The sequence below is a fragment of the Pelodiscus sinensis genome, chromosome 10 (genome assembly GCF_049634645.1).
Source record: "Pelodiscus sinensis isolate JC-2024 chromosome 10, ASM4963464v1, whole genome shotgun sequence".
NCBI classification, from domain to species: Eukaryota; Metazoa; Chordata; order Testudines; family Trionychidae; genus Pelodiscus; species Pelodiscus sinensis.
Genome location: NC_134720.1, coordinates 7708870 through 7732419, shown reverse-complemented (window position 1 = coordinate 7732419; position 23550 = coordinate 7708870). Strand labels below are relative to the sequence as shown.

The following is a 23550-nucleotide window of genomic DNA, read 5'->3' as shown; positions in this document are numbered from 1 at the left end:
TCCTAATAATCTGGGACTCTGGGAGCCACAAGGGATGTGCACATAGACCTAGTAGCCAGGTCTAATTGATTTTAACGGTACTTGAAATCATCAGGGCCTCAAAAAGCAGATCTCCCCACAGAGAAAATGGAAAGCCTGAAAACAATCTCTTCTGTAACCCGGCATCTGCCTGCTCATGCCTGGGCTTTTCTAGATCATTGGGGAAAGCAATTGTATCAAATACTTTTAAAAAATTAGAAAAAAAACCACCCTCTTCTTTAAGTGGACGTGGACAATGGTGGAACTCAAGGGTTAGCTTCCCTTTTTCCGGCCTAGACTCTTTTCTGGTCTATGCAGTCTCCCTCACTGTCGTGGCATGCATTTGGCCATGACTCTGGTAGCAGTCACAGTGCTGGCACCTCCCAAGTCTTGAGATTTTTTAATAGGCACTCCCAAGGGCTTTGAATTCATCCAAAAACCTGAGACAGGCCGCCATGCTTCAGAACGATGACTCAGTTTTCATTATCCCCTCCCTTACCAATGACACTACACCCCAGAGTGTAATCCTATCTTCCCATCCCCGAGACTTAATTAGCATCGTCACATCCTAGAGAAATAGGGAGTCATTTTATGCTTTGAGTTTTCCCTGCTTAATTGTGGCTCTCAAGCTAAAGTAATGGGTCATTTCCCCACTTTGTTAAGTTCTGTTCTGATTCCAGGGCTACCAAGAGAATAACATGGGGAAAAAATGGAAACCCAGCACCAGAACAAACACAAAAATCAGGCACATGTGCTGCAAAATACACAGTGAACAGAGGAATTTCATAAAGGATGGGGTTTGAATAAACTTTCAGGGGTTTAGATACTTAGTTGGCTCAAGAGAGGTTTCCCACCAGACCCAGTCATCATCCATCCCCTGCTAATTGGCCAATGAGACAATGTAGTGGCTTGGGAGACTGCACAATGGCCAGTGACTATACTCTCGTATGGCTGAAGGGTGGCTACAAGGCCTATGACCCATCTGACATCTTGAGAAGAATGTGGAAAGGCTGAGTCTCCATACCCAGTAGCTAAAAGGGGGCTTGGCACTCTGCCTCTCTTCAGAAGACCCATTGTTCTTTCCATCCCCATTGTTCTTTTGTCCCCCATTAATCTGTCTGAATCCCCAACCATACCTGTCCACCTAGGTGAAGAGTTTTATAGGAGAGGACGTAGGGGTTGACTCATCTCCTACCCCAAGCACTATTGTAGTAAGTGGTAGTGGGTGTGTTGTAGGGTGGGAAGTGATATTTCTATATTTTAAGTGGGAACAGTGCATTCGATTACATCTTGGCCCCCCTCCTCTTAGCTCTACCCTGAATCAGCAGCCTGTGCAGAATATCACCTGCCTCCTACCTAACTGAACAGAGAGCCTGCTTTCAGAGAGATAGCCATGTTAGTCTGTTTCAGCAAAAACAACAAGGAGCCCGGTGGCCCTTTAAAGGCTAACAATTTTATTATGGCTTAAGCTTTCGTGTATTGCAATTCAATTCCTCAGATGCATGCAGTGAAAACAGCAGTTAGTAGGGATACAGAGATGGGAGTGTTTACATCAAAGCTAATTCAATCAGGGTGGATGTAGCTCGCCTCCAAGAGCGATGAGAAGGGGAAAATACCTACAGGGGAAATGACTTACTGCAATGAGAAAGCCACTCCCATTTTCTATTCAGACTCATTCTGATGTCAAATTTGCATATAAATTCCAGCTCAGCACTTTCACAGTGCAGTTTGTTTTTGAAGATTTTTGCTTAATAACGACAATTTTCAAATCTGGAACTGTGTGTCCAGGTAGGTTAAAGTACTCCCTGACTGGTTTTTTTAATGTCACCATTCTTGATGTCTGATTTGTGTCCATTTATTCTGTTGTGTAGAGATAGTCTGGTGTGTCCAAAGTGCATGGCAAAGGGTGTTGTTGGCACAGGGATGGCATAGATCACATTAGTAGGTATGCAGGTGGATAAGTCTTTGATAATATGGTTGATGTGATTAGGGCCTATGATGGTGTCACTAGGGTAGATGTGTGGACAGAGTTGTCAGTGGGGTTTATTTCAGGGATTGGTTCCTGGCTTAGTGGGGTGTGAAACTGGTGGTGAGTATTTGTCTCAGGTTGTCGTAAGCAAGGACTGGCCTGCCTCCCAATGTCTGAGAGACTGAGGGATTGTTATCTAGGGCCAGTGTTTCTCAACCAGTGGTACGAGCACCCTTAGGGGTACTCAAGAGAAGTCTGGGAGCTACATCAACACAACTGAAATTTGGAGAAAAATGAATTTTTGTTTCAAGTTTTACAGCGCTTTCTTATTTTTGTACTTTTTATATCAAAAATTTCATTGCCCACATAGCTAAGATTAAGTTGTTTAAACAAATGTGTTGTAACAGTAGAAAAAAAATGTGTATGTCTGAAAACTGTAGGCACTGGGGTACTTATAATTTTTTTTGAAAAAGGGGTATTTTATAAAAAAAAGGTGAGGAACACTGATCTAGGGTATGTTGGAGATCTTGATGAGGTATAGCAGAGGTTTTAGGCAGGGGCTGTAGGTAATGTCCAGAGGCGTTCTGTTGCTGTCTTTGTTGGGTCTGTCCTATAGAAAGTGACTTCTGAGTTCTTAACTGGCTCTGTCAAACTTTTTCTTCTCTTCCCCAGGTGGGTTTTTCAATGCTTGATAGCAGGGGCAATGCATAGAGGGGGAATGAGGGGTCACATGTGCTCCTGAAGGCCATGGGCGGGAGGGACTGGCCAGCAGCTGGTGAGGGAATTAGCAGGGCCACGGGTGTGGGCAGTGCCAGCAGCAGGAATCTGCCACACCCTGCACTCACTGGCAGTTTCATCATTGCCAACATTTCATGAAGTTTGTGGAGTAATTCAGAGATGCAGCTGAGTCGCGGGAGGCAGCCTGTATATCCTGGGGAAATTTGGGAGACTCATATCACTACATCAGTTCTCAAAACTTCAAAAAGTTGGGGCTCAGCAGTCAGAAACCCCAGATATCTCACCCCAAACAACTGCCTGTTTCCCACACATAGCACTGACACTTACCAGAAATTGCCTTCTTCGAAGGGTAGCCCCATGCCTTATACCACCTTCAGGCATCTTCACCAGTGAGCAGAAGGCCCATTTTCCACTTTCCATTTCCTCTGCATCCTCTCACTCTTGAGGTATCTGTTACTCAGTGTTCTCCAGTGCTGGGCAACATGCCAAGTAGAAGGGGCTGGATTTCAGTCCTGAGGGCAGCATTACTAAACCACTGCAACACTGATTATTACATTGTTTAAAAAATCACAACAAAACAGGAGATTTTTTTGACTACATTGTAATTGCAGCCAACTTCTATTATTGTTTTCCTAGATGCACTACTGCATTTATTCTTTCAATTTACATAATAAAATAAGACTACCAATAAAAATGCACGCTGACCACAGCTTATTTTTTCTTCTGTATTTAGAAGCCAAAATGTGACCATCAGTATGTTTTCTGTTTATATTTCAGGTACAACACTGAAGAAACCAACTGTAAAAGTGATAGCTTTCTGCCGGTGTGTTTACATGAAGCAAGTCACAATGGAGGTCAATCCAGTGTCATAAGCAACAAGAACTTCTCACCAAGGCCATGCCTACACAGCAACATTATTTTGAAATAACTAGCATTATTTCAAAATAACTTAGTCTGTGTCTACACAGCAGGCAGTTATTTCAAAATAATGTTGAAATATTGTCAAGCTAGCGGACGTCTTACTCTGACTCTTGTAACCCTCGTTGTGTGAGGTATAAGGGAAGTCGGAGGAAGAATGCTCTATTTTGAAATAAGTGCTGTGTAGATGCTCCTAATTTCAATATAAACTATTTTGAATTAAGCTACACAAATGACATAGCTCAATTTGTGTAGCTTATTTCGAGTTAAGCCCTGCTGTGTAGATGCATACCAAGAGACCCAGTGAAGACCTCATACTGGAAAGTTGTCCTACTCTTCATTTTAACAACAAATATTGTTAGGAGCTTACACACACCTCCTTAAATTCAGGTTTGCAAATGGGCAATAAACATGCTCCATTTTTCAATTGCAATGAGATTATGGTGAAAATAGTTTCATGACATGAATGTAAATGAAAAATATTGCACCACATGACAAAGTCTTTCAGGCAACTGAAAACACACAATATAGGGGTTTTTTTTGAAAATGCAAGAATGTGTCTAATAAGCACTCACTTGGTTTAGATAATTTAGAAGATTTTCATTCTTTTGGATAGTGTAAATATTGTGAATTTCTACTGATCTTCACAGAAATTCTTAATAGTTTAATCATCTTAAACTTGATCATGAAGGTTACATTTGTATACTGAGGTTTACCACTTAGTTTAATTTTTTTTTGTAAACGTGGAGGTAAAAATACTAAAAAGTATAAAATGCTCTGCCCTGGATTCTCCAAAGAAGTTTGTTTACTATGTATCCTAGTTATAAAGGGTTGTGTTTCAGAATGACAACTAAAAAGTTGTTACTTGTTCTAAGGCAAGAAAAACACCCTATTTAACTGTCAAACAATGATTTTATTTCATTCCAAAAAGTCTTATTTTTCTAATTAGAACCCAGTTAGATATACCACTAACTTCACTTTCATTTTCTATGAAAAAACCTCTTAAGAGGGTTTAACTTAAGATAACTTATTTTCAAGAAGTGCTTAACTGCAAGGTGTCACATACTATAAGGACGCAGAATTAGAGTGATTGAAACTGGATACATAAAAATTCTATGGGCAGTGGGACTAGTGATCTAATGGTCCCTTCTAGCCTTATAATCTATGAAAAGAACATTAGATCATCTACGTCAGTAACCTGCCTCAAATATGGTTTGTCATCTGATGCTTTGTGGAAGAGAAAAAAATTATCCATAATGCAAGCAGACAATTATATGTTGTAATATGTGGAGATGAATGAGGTGAGGGAAGAGGATTCTTTCCTGGTCCCCCATTTTATTCCTTGAAGCATGAGATGTGATTACCCTTTGCTTGAAAATGTATGGCTGCTAGTCAGCTTCTGTGGATGGCTTTTTAAAAGGATGGATAATGTAGTGACTATTATCTAAATTTTGCCAAATTTGAATTGGTACAAAAGAACCTAATGCACTGAATTTCATGTCACAGGTCCAGATATAGTGCATAGTTTCCTCTTTCATGGGTAGTTATGAAATAAATCCCACCCACTAGGGTCTCCGAGGTTTCCAGTAAAGGACATCTTCAGGATGGAAACATTTGCCACAAAGAACATGTCCTCTACACTACAGAGGAACAGTCATGACCTTCCTTTGTTGCCAGATATAGGCAACTGTGGGCAGCTAAGAATTTACCATTTAGAATGTAAAAAGTCTAAAATCACAAACCATTAATCACAGAGGCACCCCTTCAGAAATGCTAACATGACGCACTAGCTGGGGGCTCATCAAATAATAATGAAGCTCAACAAAAGGGGTTGTGTAAGAACCAAACTGAATTCTCTTTTCTTGTATTGAGTTGGCCTCTTTTATCTTCATTATGTTTACTTCTAAACTGTTCTTGCAATACTGAAGGCCAATGAGAGCATGAGGCCAGAATTTCTTCACAGAGTAATACATGCCAAACCTGCCCTTTTAAACACTGTAGCCTTAATAAAATATCATCCCAACCCTTCAAAATGATCAGGTTTCATTGCCTTAAAATCAGTGATACTACCCGCTTTCCAATTCTTAAAAGAACAAGGCATGCAAGATGCAAATTCCCAATGGAAGGCATGTTGGAAAAAATACTGTTTTTAAAAGGCCCACACCTTTCAGGGCTCATTGGTGTATCATAAACAAGCCAACCAAGGACACCAAGGCACCATTTCTTCTTTCCTCTAAAGATCATTTTTAAAGCACAAGAGTCTCCAGATTAAATTCTCAGTGGAGTTTTGAGGCTTGGCAAAACCCTGGAAGTCTGCAAATTCAAATCACTTGTATGAATGAGCGCAATCTTATTGATTCTGAAGAAGCTGGGACCTCTCATGCCACTGATGAAAATGTCAGGTGTTAAAATGAGATTAAAAATAAAGTTAATAAGATGTAGATTATGTTTTAAGGGCCTGGTTTTAGAATTTTATACATCAAGTAAAAACAGTTTGGCTACGTATAGACTAGCATGATTTTCCGCAAATGCTTTTAATGGAAAAGTTTTTCTGTTAAAATCATTTGTGGAAAAGAGCATCTAGATTGGCACGGATGCTTTTGCGCAAAAGCACTTTTTGCGGAAAAGCATCCGTGCCAATCTAGACGTGGTTTTGCGCAAGAAAGCCCCGATCGCCATTTTTGCCATTGGGGTTTTTTTGCGCAAAATGGTTCTCAGTTGTCTACACTGGCCCTCTTACGCAAAAGCATTTGCGCAAGAGGGCTTTTTCCTGAACGAGAGCAGCATTGCATTTGCACAAGAACACTGACGATCATACTTTAGATCGTCAGTGTTCTTGCACAAATTCAAGTGGCCAGTGTAGACAGCTGGCAAGTTTTTCTGCAAAAGCAGCTGCTCTTGCGGAAAAACTTGCCAGTCTAGACGCAGCCTTTTAGTCTGAAAGTAACATCAGAATAGTTTGTGTTCTAACAAAATAGATTAACAACACAAAACACTGTAAGTGGATCTAGCAGGGCTTCTCTTATGCAGAGGTAGTGGGGAACAAGGGCTCTTGGGAGGGCAAATCCCTAGTTTAATAAAATGACTGGTCCTGCTGTGCCAAGCAAGGCCCAGCAGCCTGAATGCAAATTTACTGTGAAAGCTTCACTCCTGTTCAAGCCAAACAACGTAAAATGTGAAAAATGTGCATATTATTAGCAATGTTGTTGTGGCCACGTTGTGCCTCAGGTGTTAGAGAGACAATGTGCGTTAGGTAAAGAGAGAAGTTTTCAAGCTCTATAGAGCTTCTGGTGTGAAGGAGAGCTCTGTGTGAGTCCAAAGCTTGTCTCTCTCCAAGAGAAGCTGGTCCAAGAAAAGATATTACCTCACCCACCTTTTCTCTCTATAAAGTCAGTACAGCAGAGCACAATCTGCCCACTGTTTTCATTTTGTTTGTTCTCAGATTGTTTAGCGAGTGGGGCAAAGCACCCCTTGGCTCCTTTGAATGGTGACCACTCATCACTGAACAAAATTGGCCTTAACTATATAATACTAAGCACATGCTCTGGAACAGACTCAGTCAGAAATTTTAGACATGAACATGCAGTAAGGTAAGTGTCCTTCAGAAAACTGGTCATTAAAAGGGGTGGGTGGGTATTGTGAATATAGTGAAAAGGCCTTACTTTGCCCTGCCTCACATCTGGTTTTTCTCTTCCATGTTATTGTTCTTGCTAAGTTACAAGGTCACTGGTAGGTGGATATTGATTTAAAGATGCACTACAAAGTTGCAAATTAATTGACACATTTAAGAACAGCAACAACAAAAGAAGTCATAGAAACACAGACTGACATTTCCTTTGCGATGAGAAAGGAATAAGCTCTGGTTGTAGCTTTGGTAGGGAAAAGTGTGATTGGAGGCCACATGTAAACAACTCTGCAAAGTTGTTCAGTGAATAATATGAAATGCACATTGTTTTTAAACCATGACAGCAGAGAAATTGAATACTTCAGTACATATGATTGAATGTAATTAAACTACATACATTTAAATGCTATAGCTACCATATTTTTAACTCCTTTTCTTAAATTTGTCATATATGATATATAGTATTATGCTTTATGTATTATATTTTAGTTACCATATTCTACATTGCATATTAAAATCACTTGAATCCTATGTTATATATAGTCTCTTTTCAACATTCTTTTTATTTATTTACTTTACATATCATTAATAATTCACCATTTTTCAGAAATGAAAATTCATTATTCAATAATAGCTAATGCTTATCAGTTTTATTTAAAACTCTCACTTGTTTCTTTTTCTGCAATGTGGCCGTTAGCATAAGGAAAATGTAGACCTTTTCCTTCAATCTGTTCTCTGGGTAAAAGTCTATGTATTTTGTACACAATTGCACATGTAAAGTTTTCCGAGGGCAGAATATCAGTTCAGTATAATTCAGTCCACATGAAACTAACTAATTCCTAGGTATATGCTATGTGAGTGGACAAAAATTTGTATCCACATCTGATCTACAAAAACAGTCTGCAGCTATCTGCAGATTGCTGATGGGAATTGGATAATCTCCTAGTTTCGCAGCTGTATCTGAAAAGAGGGAAGTTTCTGACCACTGGGAGGCAGCGCAAGTAGAACCACATGAAAAGAGCAAGTGTCAATTTACCTAGTCAAAGAAACCGTCATCCCTACCCTATACAACTCTATGGTAGCAAGCACTACATCTGGTAGTAAGTGTTTCAGTAAACTAGTTAGTAGCAGAGACTCAATTTTCAACGTTCTATAAAGTGTCTAATACATTTTTGAGTGCCATGTTAAAGATACTTACAGTTTAATTTAAAAAAAATTTAAATTCTTCTTTGAAGGAGGAAAAATCAAGAAATTAAGACTTGGCCACTGTGTAAGGGAGCATAGATTGGAGATACAAGTCTATTAACACATACCTTTTGCCCTCTTTACTGTGGAACTCCCATTAAAGTCAATGAGATTTCTGCATATGGAAAAATGCAATGCGCCTACATCCACAGAAACAGGACAGGTTTAGAAATAAAAGCAACATTTTTACACAGAGCAGTAGGAGTCAATAGAAATGTCCCTGCAAGTTTCCAAACACAAAATAATGATCAAGAGCTAACTTCTAGAAAGTTGTTAGGTTTTACTGTATAAGACTATTGCCAAGCTGTGCCAATCCATTGTCTCAGCATCCCATCCAGTCAAATGGTGAAGAGCACAGCGATCAACTGAACAGTCACACTTCCCCTGACGTAATATGTATTTGTTATCATGGGGCCCCCAGACCTATCCTGTGAGGTCTTGAACACTCAAAATCCCACTGAAAGTGATTGGACATTAAGGATACTTTGCACCGCTCAGAACTGAGACAGTCTAATTATGTTAAGAGTCTTTGAATGGCTTTAGTGGTAAGCATTTTCTCATCCATTTATGGAGGATTTACATCAGCAATCAACTGTAATGCTACTATGAACGTGTATATCTATTAATGGTAATGAGGAGCTCACCGTGTAAATCTCACACACATGGATGGAAGCTGGCAAATTCTCCCATGCTGGAAAATTAACAACACTGAAAGCTTAACACAACATTCAATATGAGGTATAATGATAACAAGTCCAATGCAAGAAAGTGCTGAACACCCTAAAACTCCTTCAGTGGATCTTTACCGATAGTTGAGGGCATTCAGAATCTTGCAAAAACAGGGCTAGTGGTAGATGCTGTAATGCAAAAAAGAAAGGTGCAATGAAGCTGGCAGCATGATAATCAGAGAGCATCTTTCTTGTCCCTTATGGAAAAGACAAGGGCACACATGGCTATGACTGTGAGCTGGCTGAAAAAGCAGCACACAAGAAAATGTGTGTTTGCATTACGGTTCTGACAACGCTCCTCTGTGCTCAGGTACAGTGTGTATTTTGTGTGCAGATTTGTTAGGCAGAACAGTTGCCAAAGAACTGCACAGATTCGTTAGGCAGAGCAGTTGGGTAAAAGTAGAATGCAGTGGTATTCAGCTGCATGATGAACTTATGTGTTTTGCTTACTTGCATGTTATAGCTAACCTCTATGTGAATGCAGCCCAGGGAGTTATCATCTGTAAAAAAAAATCAATATGAAAAAAACATCATTTTACCTAATTAAAACAATCTCATACTTTTTCAAGTGAAGTTTTGTGTGTGTCTGGAATTTGAATTAACTTATATCAGTGTAGTAATAACTTTCCATAAGTGCTGTATGCATCATCTGGATACTCTTTTACTTGCCTTGCATTTATATGGTTCAAATACAATAAAACAAGGGGATTCAAGAACAAGGCCGTCTGGAACAGCATCTACAGTGGAAACATTTCTAACTTAGTTTTGAAAAGCTTTTCAGCCTTGCTGTTCTTCTAGGCAGTCATCATCTTCTAAACCCCTCCCTCCCCATTGGTTAGAATTGTACCAAAAAATCTGAGCCTTCTCCAGGTCAATATTTTGAACTTATTTGAGTGGCATTTATAATTCCAAGGACACATTTTGTGCTGCTTCTGAATGCTGTTTTCTAACTTGCTGTTTCTAAAGGAGTAAATGGATGTTTTATTTGTTTGTTGTACTTGTGTTTATTTTTTTATTTAAGATTTTTCACAGCCACGTCTTCCCCTTTTACCAGTGTCCACAATTGAGTATTGTCACTGACCTATGGCAGGAAGTCACAGTGAGAGCTTTGTCGTGCAGTCCCTAGCGTTCCTGGCTGGCACTCTACTCAGTTCTCCAGATGCTAGCCTTTGATAGGGTTCCCCCTTTAATACTCAGTCTAATAAACTTATGCAGGGGTTCTCAAACCTCAATGTGCCACTACCTCCATCTGACAACAGAAATTGCTACACAACCCTGGGAGAGGGAACCAAAGCTTAAGCCCACCCAAGTTCCTCACTTCCTAGCTGGAGGACCAAAAGTAAGGCCCAAGCTTTGTACCGCTGTTTACAGTGGGGGTGGGGCAAAGATGAAGCCCAAAGGCCTCAGTCTGAGGTAGGGGGCCTATAACTTGAGCCTGGGAGGTGGGACGTGGGTGGGGTTTGGCTTCAGCTGCACGTTACAGCATGTCTAAGCCAGCTCTGGTGGCCCCATTCAAAACAGGCCTCAACCCACATTGGGGTCCCAAGCCACAGTTTGAGAACAGCTGAAATGGATTCCTAGGGCTGCCATATGTCTTCACTGGCTGCAGTGGCTGACCCACGTTGTTCCTGACCCTGTAGCATGGGAGTCTTGCTGAGACCCCTCCACAGCAGCTTCGTGCCCTGAAACCTGCTGCTGCAACGAAAGCTGGCTCCCTGGTGTGGTGTGAGGAAAAAACAGGGCAAGTTGGTGCCCTGCTCTCTCCTCCTGCCTGGCCTTCCCCTGCAGCCAGTCCCCACAGCTGCTGTCTCCTTACCATCTAGCTCTCCCTCCATCTCCTGTGCCCTTCTCACCTCTGCTGCTACTTCCCTGGCCTGTGCTGGAGCGACCCTGGCTGGCTGTGGCACTCCAGCTGTGCTCCGCCCTTGCAGTGCTCGCAGGAAGAGGAAGGGGGGGCTCCCCTCTCCCCAGCCTTGGGCTATGGGGGAAGAGCCAGGAAGGACAGCTGCCAGCACCCCAGGGCAGGAATGTACCACTGGGAGCATGGGCCCAAGGGGTGAGAGTGTAACCCACACACCCGGGTGTAGTGCACTGTCCCATCTAGGACCAATGCCTCTACAATGTTAGCTAATAGCCAGCTGGCTGTTAGCTCGTGCAGGTGAGGCTCCTGCATTGAGCTCCAGAGGTCCCAGGTTCAGCCTTACACAAGGTCGGGTGCTGGGGGAGTGTACCCCTCCCCCCCAAAGTGCTTAGAATCATAGAATCATAGAACTGGAAGAGACCTCAGAAGGTCATCAAGTCCAGCCCCCTGCTCTAGGGAGGACCAATCCCAACTCAATCAACCCAGCCAGGGCTTTGTCAAGCCGAGACTTAAACACCTCTAGGGATGGAGACTCCACTACTTCCCTAGGGAACCCATTCCAGTGCTTCACCACCCTTCTAGTGAAATAGTTTTTCCTAATATCCAACCTGGACCTCTCCCACCACAAGTTGAGACCATTGCTCCTTGTTCTGCCATCTGTCACTACTGAGATCAGCCTTTCTCCATCCTCTTCGGAACCTCCCTTCAGGAAGTTGAAGGCTGCTATCAAATCCCCCCTCACTCTTCGCTTCTGCAGATTAAACAAACCCAAATCCCTCAGCCTCTCCTCATAAGTCATATGCTCCAGCCCCCTAATCATTTTGGTTGCCCTCCGCTGGACCCTCTCCAATGCGTCCACATCCTTTTTGTAGTGGGGGGCCCAGAACTGGACACAATACTCCAGATGCGGCCTCACCAAAGCCGAATAAAGGGGAATGATGACATCTCTGGATCTGCTGGCAATGCTCCTCTTAATGCAACCTAATATGCCATTAGCTTTCTTGGCTACAAGGGCACACTGTTGACTCATATCCAGCTTCTCATCCACTGTAACCCCCAGGTCCTTTTCTGCAGAACTACTACTTAACTGGTTGGTCCCCAGCTTGTAACTATGCTTGGGATTCTTGGGGCAGCATTAGCAACATGACAGGGTGGGAAGCAGGGTGATTGCCCAGGGCCTGGCTGGGCTCTTTTTTATAGACGTGCCATTTGCTATGTGAGGAAAAAAACATGTTACTGAGGGAATCTTTAGGTGTTTTCTCTCTAGACTACAAGGGGCTGTGGGGGGGGGGGGGGGGGGAGAAGGGGTGCAGAGTTGACTTGGGGTTGGGGGAGGAAGACTATTTTTTTGCATTTCAAGGGTGGTAATGCTCCCTTTGATGCTAAGTTACCCCCTGCCCTGGGCTGTGCCACTTGGGAAGGGAGTGCAACCCCCTCCCCCAATCACCTCAGCCAGCCTGGAGTCAGTGTTAATTGCTGGCTCCTCCCCCAAGGCATGTCTACACTAGGAAATTAATTCAAAATAACTTATTTTGAAATAATAACTCCCCAAATAATAATTTCGAAGTAGTGTGTCCACACTACGGGGAAGCCTCTAAATTAGTCCAAGGCAGGCTCCCTTAATGTGGATGCACTTATAGACTCATAGACTTTAAGGTCAGAAGGGACTATTATGATCATCTAGTCTGACCCCCTGCACAATGCAGGCCACAGAATCTCACCCACCCACTGCTAGAATAATCCTCTCACCTATATCTCAGATATTGAAGCCTTCAAATAGTTTGAAGACCCCAAGATGCAGAGAATCCTCCAGCTGTGATCTGTACCCCATGCTATAGAGGAAGGCGAAAAACCTCCAGGGCCTCTGCCAATCTACCCTGGAGGAAAATTCCTTCCCGACCCCAAATATGGCGATCAGCTAAACCCTTGACTTAGGCTACGTCTAGACTACAAGCCTCTTTAGAAAGAGATCGTCTAGACAGCAACCAGTATTTTCGAGAAAGAGAGCCGCTTTTTTGAAAGAGAGCACCCAGGCAGTCAGGATGCTCTCTTTCAAAAAACTGTTTGCATTTGTGTTCAATAACGCTTTTTTCCGAAAGAGCACTTTTAAAAAAAGGCATTATTCCTCGTAAAATGAGGTTTTCCGTGGTTGAAAAACTGCCGTATTCTTTCAATTTAATTTTGAAAGAATACAGCAGCAGTCTAGACTTAGGTGAAGTTTTTTTGAAAAAAGGCCACTTTTTTCGAAAAAACCCGGTAGTCTAGACACGCACCCAGAGAAATGGGTCTTTCATGGGTGTCCACTTAATATTTCTGCCCTGGTTCTCAGCAAGTCTAACAGCATCCTTGAGCACGAACCCACCCACACAGACACACACGTGCACTGGGGGAATGCGCCGGGCCACTGGGAAAGGGTGTACACACACCTACACACAGCTATTGGAGATGTAGGGCATGGTGTTATTGTGGGGGAGGGGAGCTTTGGGAGGATGGGCACTGGACTGAGCTGAGGAACAAACTTCTTCCCCCCCTCACTAAAATCTTTGGGCACAATTACTCCACTGCTTTAATGTGCAGGACAAGAGGGCTTGGGGGAGGCAGAGACTGGTACAGCTGAAGAAGGAGTGGGGATGTGAAAAGTGAAGTCATCCTCTTGCTGCAGTAAGAGTGCTCAGCATTTTCAGAACGTCTCTCAAATTGCATGCTCCAAAATAGTGGCCGCCTGTGAAAATCTGGACCTATGGGGCATGTTCTCTCTGTCACTCTCTCTCAAGTTCTCAAGGACATCTGAAACTGGAGGAATGAAATATGAGGCTACCCACTACTCTCCCCTTCATGAGGCCACCCACCACTTTACCCTTTTTTAGCTTATAAGTGCAAAAGAAGATAAATGCACAGTAAATATGGGGCCACTTCCCTAACAAGGGAGCGGGGCATGCATAGTGGTGTATTCACACAAGTTCTGAATTAGAATAGTTTGTTTCATGCCAAACCACCTGGTGCTGGTTGAAATCTGAACTGAACCTTGACTTTCAGGAGAGTTCAGTTAATGATTAGTTTTCATTTTCTTACCCTCCCCATTGCCAAGTTCACTTGGTCTGGCTGGGGCAAAAATCAGGTATGCTGGACTACATCAAGAGTCTGGGCTGTAGGCATTGCTGACCCAGTCAGAAGCAGCACATGCCAGAAAATTCACAAGGCGGCTTCCTCTTGCAAGATTTCCTGCCCAGTTTTGCTAGGCTCATATGGTCAGTATAATTCAAATAACTCCCCAGTTTTAGGGTATTAGCTGCTTAGCAGAACCAAAGCTCTGAATGTTTGAATTCAACCCAGGACTAGTGGAAATATTTTTTCTTCCTTGATCCAAACCTTCTAAATGTCTCATCTCAAAATACCATGGAACTTTGCTAATTTACACACTTTAGAATACACAGAAACGTGGCAGTCACTTGTATCTCAAAGATTTTAAACTGCTGCAATAAAGATTCATATACTAAAACATTGTATTAGGAAATTAAACTATGCTACATCTGCTAATACATGGACAGTTAACAAATCAAAACTGGACTACGAAATGGTCAGAACAGATAACCACTGTACACGCCTGATGCAGCAGCCTTGCTTTTACTTTCAGTTGCTGGTGTGCCTCGGTGAAAATATTCCTGTACAGGCAGTCCCCGAGTTACGTGGATCCGACTTATGTCGGATCCGCAGTTACGAACGGGGCCCTCTCCCTGGTCTCCAGCAGACCAGGGAGAGGAAGCAAAGCGGCAGAGCACGCGGGCAGCAGACAGCCCAGACGCGTCTGGGCTGTCCGCTGCCTGCGTGCTCCACGGCTTTGCTCTGCTTTGCTCCCCGTCTCCCTGGTCTGCAGACCAGGGGGACGGGGAGCAAAGCGGCGGAACACACGGGCAGCGGACAGCCCAGACGCTTTGCTCCCCGCTTTGCTCCCCGTCTGCAGACCAGGGAGACGGGGAGCAAAGCAGAGCAAAGCCGCGGAGCCCGAGGGCAGCAGGACAGCCACGGCGCGTCTGGGCTGTCCCACTGCCCCCGTGCTCCGCGGCTTTGCTCCGGACGCTACTGGACCAACCCGGCAGCACCCCAGCTGCTCTGCCCCAGGTGTCATGATTCAGCCACTGCTGGTCAGTTTCAGCAGCGGCTGAATCAGGACGCCTGGGGCAGAGCAGCTGGGGTGCTGCTGGGTTGGTCCAGTAGCGCCGAGGAGTGGCGGCGCTACTGGACCAACCCAGCAGCACCCCAGCTGCTCTGCCCCAGGCGTCCCCAAGTCAGCCGCTGCTGAAACTGACCAGTCGCTGACTACAGGAAGCCCCTGCCCCGGGCTTCCTGGAATCAGCCGCTGATCAGTTTCAGCAGTGGCTGAATCTGGATGCCAGTTCCGACTTACATACAGATTCAACTTAAGAACAAACCTACAGTCCCTATCTTGTACATAACCCGGGGACTGCCTGTACTATGAAGTGCTGGGATTTTTAAGAAAAAAGGCTAGCTGACATTGCATTAAGCAGGATTGCCACTATAACTACCACCAGGCAGATTTGAACCTGGGACTTCTAGAGCTTAGTAGAGGCACCTCTACAACTTGAACAATAAAGCCAGCACTCTCTTAACCCATCCTGTAGAGGTATCTTGTTTTTACCTGTTGCTGTAAGTAGTCTAAGTGCCCCAACATGGGATAATGAACCACACTGCTAGTTAGTAAAATGTTGCCATAATCAAATGAGACGGCTACAAACATTGCAGAGTGCATTCACCTTAGCATGAAGAGCCCTGCCCCACTGTGAGATGCAATTATTGCTGTGCTGCTGCATTTCAAAATCGTCTAATGCAAAACAGAAATGGGGCTGCTCATCTGTTGATTCGTATTTTAAGGGCAGCTGTTGCAGGCAGTGTGGCCCTCCAGCTTCTTCAGCACAAAGTGTACTGTCAAAGAAGTGGTTCAAGTTTGCGAGGCTTTTTGTAATACTAAAAATGATTCATAGCAGAAGCATGAGGTCACACTCCAGAGAAGTTTGTTTAAGGTCCCTTCAGGTCAGACAAAGCTCCCATTTCCACACTTCTCCTCTGCCCTGCCCCCACAGCAGCTGTTCGTAAGATCTTTGGCTAGGACACTGCTTCTTTCACATAAAACCAAACCCAACCAGGATACTTCATTTCAAAGAATGACTGAGAGATTTATTAAATAAAAGTCCTAGTTTCTCTCTGCCCCCAGTCCTAAATACAAGGTCAGTCACATCATTAAGCTCAAAAACGAATTGTTAATGGAGAATCACCATCCAACTGGAGGGACGGCAGGTGTTTTCAGTAGGGTTCTTCTGCAAGGCTCTCCTCTTGGCCTAATATTATTCAGTATCTTTGTCAGTGATCCGGAAGGATACCTAAAGTCATCACAGGTAAGTTTGGCCGATGAAAAATTGATGGAGTGGTAAATGGTGCTGGGGCAGAGCAGTTATACAGATCAGTCTGGACCGCTTGGTACAGTGGACTCATTTGAACAACATTGTGTTTGAACAGAGCCAAATGCAAGGAAGGAGCAAAGAATGTATGTCTCTGAAGGTGAAGGGCTCCAGTTTGGAATACAACAACACTGAAGAGGATGTAGGGATTGTAGTAGACTGCTAACTGAAAATGATTTCCCAAGGTGATGATTAGCTAAGGGAGCAAACATGTTATTTAGGAGCCTACGCAGAGGAATTGTGAATAAGCTCAGGGAGGAGGCGTTACCTCTGTTTATAGTATTACTAGTACTGGAATACTGTGTCCACACTTAAAAAAATGTTGAAAATTGGAAAGAGCTCAGAAAAGATATACAAGAATGATACGAGGGCTGAAAATTATGCCACCTAGGGTACGTCTACACTACATGGCTCCGTCGACGGGGCCATATAGATTTGTTTATTGGGCAAAGGGAAATGAAGCCGTGATTTAAATAATCGCCGCTTCATTTAAATTTACATGGCTTCCACGCAGAGCCGACAAACAGCTGATCACCTGTTTGTCAGCTCAGCGCGCTAGTCTAGACGCTCCCCTGCCGACATCAAAGCCCTTTGTCGGCAGCCCCGGTAAACCTCATCCCACGAGGAATAACGGGGCTGCCGACAAAGGGCTTTGATGTCGGCAGGGGAGCGTCCAGACTAGCGCGCTGAGCCGACAAACAGCTGATCAGCTGATTGTCGGCTCAGCGCGGCAGCCATGTACATTTAAATGAAGCGGCGATTATTTAAATCGCCGCTTCATTTCCCTTTGCCTATAACCCTCATCTACATGGCTCCGTCGACGGAGCCATGTAGTCTAGACACAGCCCTAGAGATCAAAGACATTCAATAATTTTGGGTAGGTACATCTCGACTACAAGCCTCTTTTGAAAGAGAGCATGTAGGCAGCTACAAGATTTTTGAAAAAGTGATCCGCTTTTTTGAAAGAGAGCACCCAGGCAATCTGGACGCCCTCTTTTGAAAAAACTCTGTTTGTGTTCAAGAACGCCTTTTTTGAAAAGCGTTCTTTCAAAAAAACATATTTTTCCTTGTAAAATGAGGTTTACCGCTGTCGAAAAAACCACCATGTTCTTTGGATTTAATTTAGAAAGAATGCATGGCAGTCTAGATGCAGGTGAATTTTTTTTTTTTTAAAAGCTACTTTTTAGGGTTAGGTTTTGGCTACTTTTTTTGAAAAAACTCTGTATTCTAGACATAGCCTTGCTTTATTCAAGAGAAAGGTAAGAGGTACTTGATTCCAGTGGCATAGCCAGAAGGGGACACTTGGGTGGGTCCTAACTTGGAATGGGTGGGCAATGATAGGGGTGAGGAGAAGGAGATAAGAGGGATGGGGCCACTTTCCCCCAACCAGCTTGGAGAGGAATGAACAGACTGGCCAGGGGACCTAGAGATGCACCCAGAGAGTGGGTTCTGCTTGTGGGGTCTTGCCCTATTCCACCTACCTAACTGGTGCTCCAGCCTGGGAGTGGAGTCCCAGTTCAGGTTCTATCCCTGCTCCACCCACTCCCTGGCAGAGAAGGGTAAGCTCTTGAGACGTGGCCCTGCTCCTCTGCTGGAGCATGGGATGCCCCCATGCCCAGCTCCCGCTCCCACTCCCCAGTTGGAGTGTTGGGTGAACGGAGCATGGAGAATCCTCGGCCCTACTCCCACATCCCACTACTGGTCCAAAGCACCTGGCAGAACAGGGGAAGCACTTGCGCTCTGATTGCACTTCCGAGCTGGAGCACAGGGCGGGCTGGCAGAGCGGGGCAAGCCACGGGGCATGAGGAAACCCGTGAGGGGATGCAGAAGTGGGCTTGAGTGCAAAGTGGATGATCCAGGGCCCACTCAGACCCACCCATGGCTATGTCCCTGCTTGATCCTGGTCTGTATGTACCCCGATGGGAAGACATTTCTGACAACAGACTGTTCTTTAGCACAAAAAAAGGCAGAGGAGCCCTCCAGGCATAAGAGATCCAAGAGTTGGAAACTGAAGCTACATGAATTCAGGCTAGAAATAAAATGCAAAGTGGCTGGGATGATTTAGTCAGGGCTGGTCCTGCTTTGGGCAGGGTCCTAGACTTGATGACCTCCTAGGGTCTCTTCCAGCCCTAGGAGTCTATGTTTCTATGATTTTTCAGTGCGGATAATTAACACTGGAGAACAAGGTGGATTCTCCATCACTTGAATTCTCTACGCCAGCTTTGGATATCTTTCTCAAAGAACCATGATAGTTCAAGCAGGAGTTATGGGCCTGATGCAAAAACGATTGGGTTGTATGGTTTGTGTGATACAGGAGGTCAAAACAGAGCATCATAATGGGGCCTTCTGGCCTTAAAATTAATGACCGGATCTATGAAAAGGAATAGCTACCATGGTTCTAGTGTTTTCCTTCCTTTTGGTCGATGTAAGGGTGAGGACCCAGCAGACAAATGGATGTTGACATATTGATAACATCCAGCTCTGTGGATTCCTGATCCTGGATTATTTTATTCAATTGGAGTTTTACCATTGACTTGAGCAGGAGCAGACCCCATAGCTCCATCTTCTTTGACCCAGTTGCTAGAGCAATTGAACACTTTGCTTTGTGTCTGATAAACTTAGAGATTAGAGATGGCTGAAGCTCAATCCAGATAAGGCTAAGGTGATGTCGGTAGGTGGGGAGAGCAAGCACAGGTGATCCCAGAGATTTCAAAATCCTCTGATTGATAAAGGCAGCAAGGGACTAGCATTGAGAGCTGCATTCAGTCTCTTGCATTACCTTACAGAACATTACTATAGGGTAAACCTCTAGTCTGGAATCCTCGGGACCTGACTGGTTCTGAACAAGAGTATTTTCTGGACCATTGGAGGTCAATATTGTCTAGCAGCATTACCAACACTTCCACTGCTTACTGTGCTGTTAGAGGACATTTAGGGGTAAATAAGAACTAAATAATAGCACAGAACACTGAGAGCTAGGACTGGTGGCTGTAAACAGACTTTATGGGACTGCAGGAAACTTGGCCATACCCATGAAAAGTGGAAATCTGGCTCACTAAAATCATTCTGGATGACAGATGTTTCTGGACTAGAGAGCTCTGGATTAGAGAGGTTCAATCTGTACTGCTACTAGAGACAAGTTCTAAAGTGACTTTTAAATGGAAAAAAAAGACTGAGTGCACTGAGAAAGGACCCAGCTGAATAATTACGGCTAGCTCTTTTGTTGATGGCTCCTAGTGTATTAATATCAAGACAATAAAATGAGAAAATACCAGTTTCTTTTTAAGAATCTTCAGAATGGCATTCTGCATTTACAAGATATCTGTGGAAGTTCCCCAGAAATACCAAAAGAGAGAATCAATTTGTTTTCAGTCCAATTAAACAAGTGTCTGGCTTAGCAAACCCCACCCTTCAGCAGGGCCTTTGGGTATTTGTTGACATTTTTGTGTTTCACTGAAGCACCAGGATTTTCAGCTTCATTCTAATACAATTTATAAAAGGAAAAGGATCCTACAATTTGGAAGTAGGAAACCCAGTGTCTCAGATGGACGTGCCACTGCTGGGTGGTACTAGAGAAGTTTGGATTTGGAAGCAGACTTGATTGAACCTTTGAGAATTCCTCTGGTATGCAAATTTGTCTATTTTTTCCAACTTTCAGCTTCACAGATGCAGACTTGTAATCCTCAGCAGGGTGAGCGAAAGTCAAAGAAGAATTTGAAAACTTATGAAAAGTAAGAGAATTAGAAAACGTTATGAAGAGACACAGTCGGGTTTGACCTGCCTAAGTGTAGGTCTCGTGAAAGAGAACAGTGCAGAGGAGGAAGGTATCACAAGTAGGGCTTTGAAATATACAGTTGAAACGCACTCTAGCAGTATTAGGCAATAGTTTTTATACTAAAATTTGGATATGCAAGAGATAGGTTCTTGGAGTTTTTTTTTAACGCAAAAAATAACTTTGACGTGCACAGATAGAAGCAAATAGAACCTGGGTGCAGTATATTAAATACTCTAGTTGGAGAAAAAGGGATAATGTACTAATCAAATACAACGGAATGTAGACATATAGTTGCATTTGTGCGTGGATATCGAAGTTGAGCATTGAGGTATTATACAATATTCTCCACTGCCTTGACCCTCCTGGAATCATTTATGCCTGTTCGGATTACTTTACACTTGTTTGACAGAGGGGCAAACAGCTACCCACAGAGCAAAAGAGTGAAAAAATCAGAGGACTGAGGACTAATAGGGAGATCTTGATTTGTGCATCTTATTTTCCTAAGATTGATTCACTGGTGTTATCACTGCTTCAGCTTCACTTGTGGTAGAAATAGTAGAGGTGGCAGTATGGGCAGAACACTTGTGGCTGCTGGTACTATAACAACCAAATCATCTGCACTTAGCTGGGTTAGACAACAGTGATTAAAATGTGCTAAACTGGTCTGTGTTAACTCTCCTGTAGTTATTAGCTCTTTCGGTAGCAGCAGTTTTGGGATGTTTTGGTAGAAAAGACTAGCGGAGAAACCTCCTTGTGGACAAAGGCAGATCTCACAGTCTGTTGGAAAACACACTGGAAGAAGAAAAATGCACTTCACTAGTATGTAAGGTGTTCATCTTCAACTACTCTACAAATGTAAAGCCCCGTTAACTGTTTTCATAGCATGTTATTCTAGCTTTAGTTATATTCTGCTTAACACAACATTGGGCTTGGTTGGATGGAAAGACCATGCAGCAGCAGACTGATAGAGGCTTTAATGTCTGCACTTCAGATTACAAGAAAGGATGCAAATGGTATTCCTCTTTCTACTCTCACTTGCAGCACTTCATGGCTGCCGTGAAGTTTGGTTCTAGAGTTCTCTGCTATCTCGGGGTATGTCTACACTGCAAAGTTAATTCGGAATAACAGCCATTATTCCGAATTAACTTCCACAGCGTCTACACAAGTAAACCACTATTTGGAATTAAATTCGAAATAACGGGGTGCTTAATTCGAGTTTGGTAAACCTCATTCTACGAGGAGTACCGCCAAACTCGAATTGGCTAATTCGGAATAAGCGCTGAGTAGACGCTTAGTCCAAATTAGCTGGCCTCCAGCCTTCCCAGTTTCCCCTGGTGGCCACTCTGGGTCAAACCAGGAAAACTCTTCTCCCTTCCTCCAGCCCCAGAGACCTTAAAGGGGTTGACTCTGGCAACAGTGCCTGTGCCAGCCTGCCGGCTCAGAGCCAGCAGTCACTGCTCCGACCCAGTGGCTCCAAAACATGAGCCAGCAAACCACTGGCAGCCAGCCCTCCACTGTGCCCTTGGAGCAGTCTGCCAGCTCCCAAGAGCCTGCCAGGGCCCAGAGAAGGTGAGCACCTTCCTAGTCCAGGACGGAGATCAGGGTGGACCATACTCAGGTTTGGGGGGATGCCCCCAATGTCCATGATCTCTGCACTAGACAGAGGAACACAGCCATCTATGGCAGGATAGCTGCCAGCCTGGCCAACAAAGGCCACATGCGAACCCAGGAGCAGGTTTGCATGAAAATCAAGTTGGTCCAGCAAGACCACCAACCCTGAGCTTCTCCTCCCCCTTCCTCCCCTTGCCTCTCCATTCCACTCCCTCCTCCCAGGTTTCCCCCTCCCTCTCCCACCTTCATTCCCACCCCAGTTTTGGTCAATAAAGAGAGTTTGTTTTTGGCAAGAAATGTGTTTTTATTTGACATCAAGAAGGGGGGCTAGGGAAGGGTAAGTGGAAGGAGGGACAAACAAGGCACAAGCCCCTAGTGGGACACACCAGGGAGGCTGTTAGTGTTCCTCAGGGTGGAAGCTCTCCTGCAGGGCTTCCTGGATACTGACAGCCCCCTGATGAACCTCTGGGATGGCAGCCTGCAGAAAGTGCAGCCAGTCTCGCAGCAACATGTCCACAAGAAGCACCAGAGTGCCCAGGGGCAGCTCCGGTTCTGTGTTGCAAAGTGCTGTGGTGTCCTTAGTGAGGGCAATCAAGGCACGCAGAGACACAAATGCTTTGCTGTCCCTCATTGAGGCAGGCAAGCAAGCAGGGACACCTGAGAACTGGCTGCCCGGGAGGTGGAGGGAGGTGTTCCTTTAAGTACTGGCATCAGATAGCCTCAGGCAGCAGCCTTAAATCCGATTCTGTGTCCAGTCAGTGTGGATGCAGTATTTCGAATTAGCAAAATGCTAAGTCAAGCTGCATTTTGTGTGTAGATGTGTTAATTAGAATTAGCTTAATTTGAATTAACTATTTTGAATTAAGATAACTCGAATTAACACTGTAGTGTAGACATACCCTCAATGGTTCACCTTCATTGGTCTGGAAAAAAACAGGGAAATAGTCACTGCTGAATAGTGACCCACGTTGATCGCCTGGAGTATGCTTCAGCCAGAATGAGAGCTCTTGTTTGGTAGTCTGCCTCTTAACTCACTGAAAACGGAGCTAGTCTCTAGGGGTGTGTCTAAATTACATGGCTCCATTGATGGATCCATGTAGATTAGGCTGATTGGCAAAGGGAAATGAAGCCGTGATTTAAATAATCGCGGCTTCATTTAAATTTAAATGGCTGCGGCTCTGAGCCAACAAACAGCTAATCAGCTGTTTGTCAGCTCAGCATGCTAGTCTGGACGCTTCTGCGCCGACCTGAAAGCCCTTTATCCACCTCCCCGATATGCCTCGTAGGATGAGGTTTACCGGGGAGGTCAATAAAGGGCTTTCATGTTGGCAGGGGAGCATCCAGACTGCCCCAATCTGCCGACAAACAGCTGATCGGCAGAGCGGGGCAGCCATTTAAATTTAAATGAAGCCGCGATTATTTAAATCGCGGCTTCATTTCCCTTTGCCGAACAAACAAATCTATATGGCTCCGTCGACAGAGCCATGTAGTTTAGACGTACCCTAGGGGTGTGTCTAGACTACAGGGTTTTGTCGACAAAAGTGGCCTTTTGTCGACAAAACTATACCTGCGTCTACACTACCGCTGC

The 23550-nt window shown here is 44.2% G+C and overlaps 1 protein-coding gene across 1 annotated transcript in view; it reads left to right on the top strand.

Annotated features, from left to right (window-relative positions):
• AMER3 (APC membrane recruitment protein 3) overlaps positions 1-5853 on the top strand; it is a 61511-nt gene extending 55658 nt beyond the window's left edge. The window contains exon 3 of the mRNA XM_006125200.4: positions 3503-5853. The gene's annotated coding sequence lies outside the window, so the exon portion shown is untranslated. The remainder of the gene's footprint in view (positions 1-3502) is intronic.
• Positions 5854-23550: the final 17697 nt, after the last annotated feature.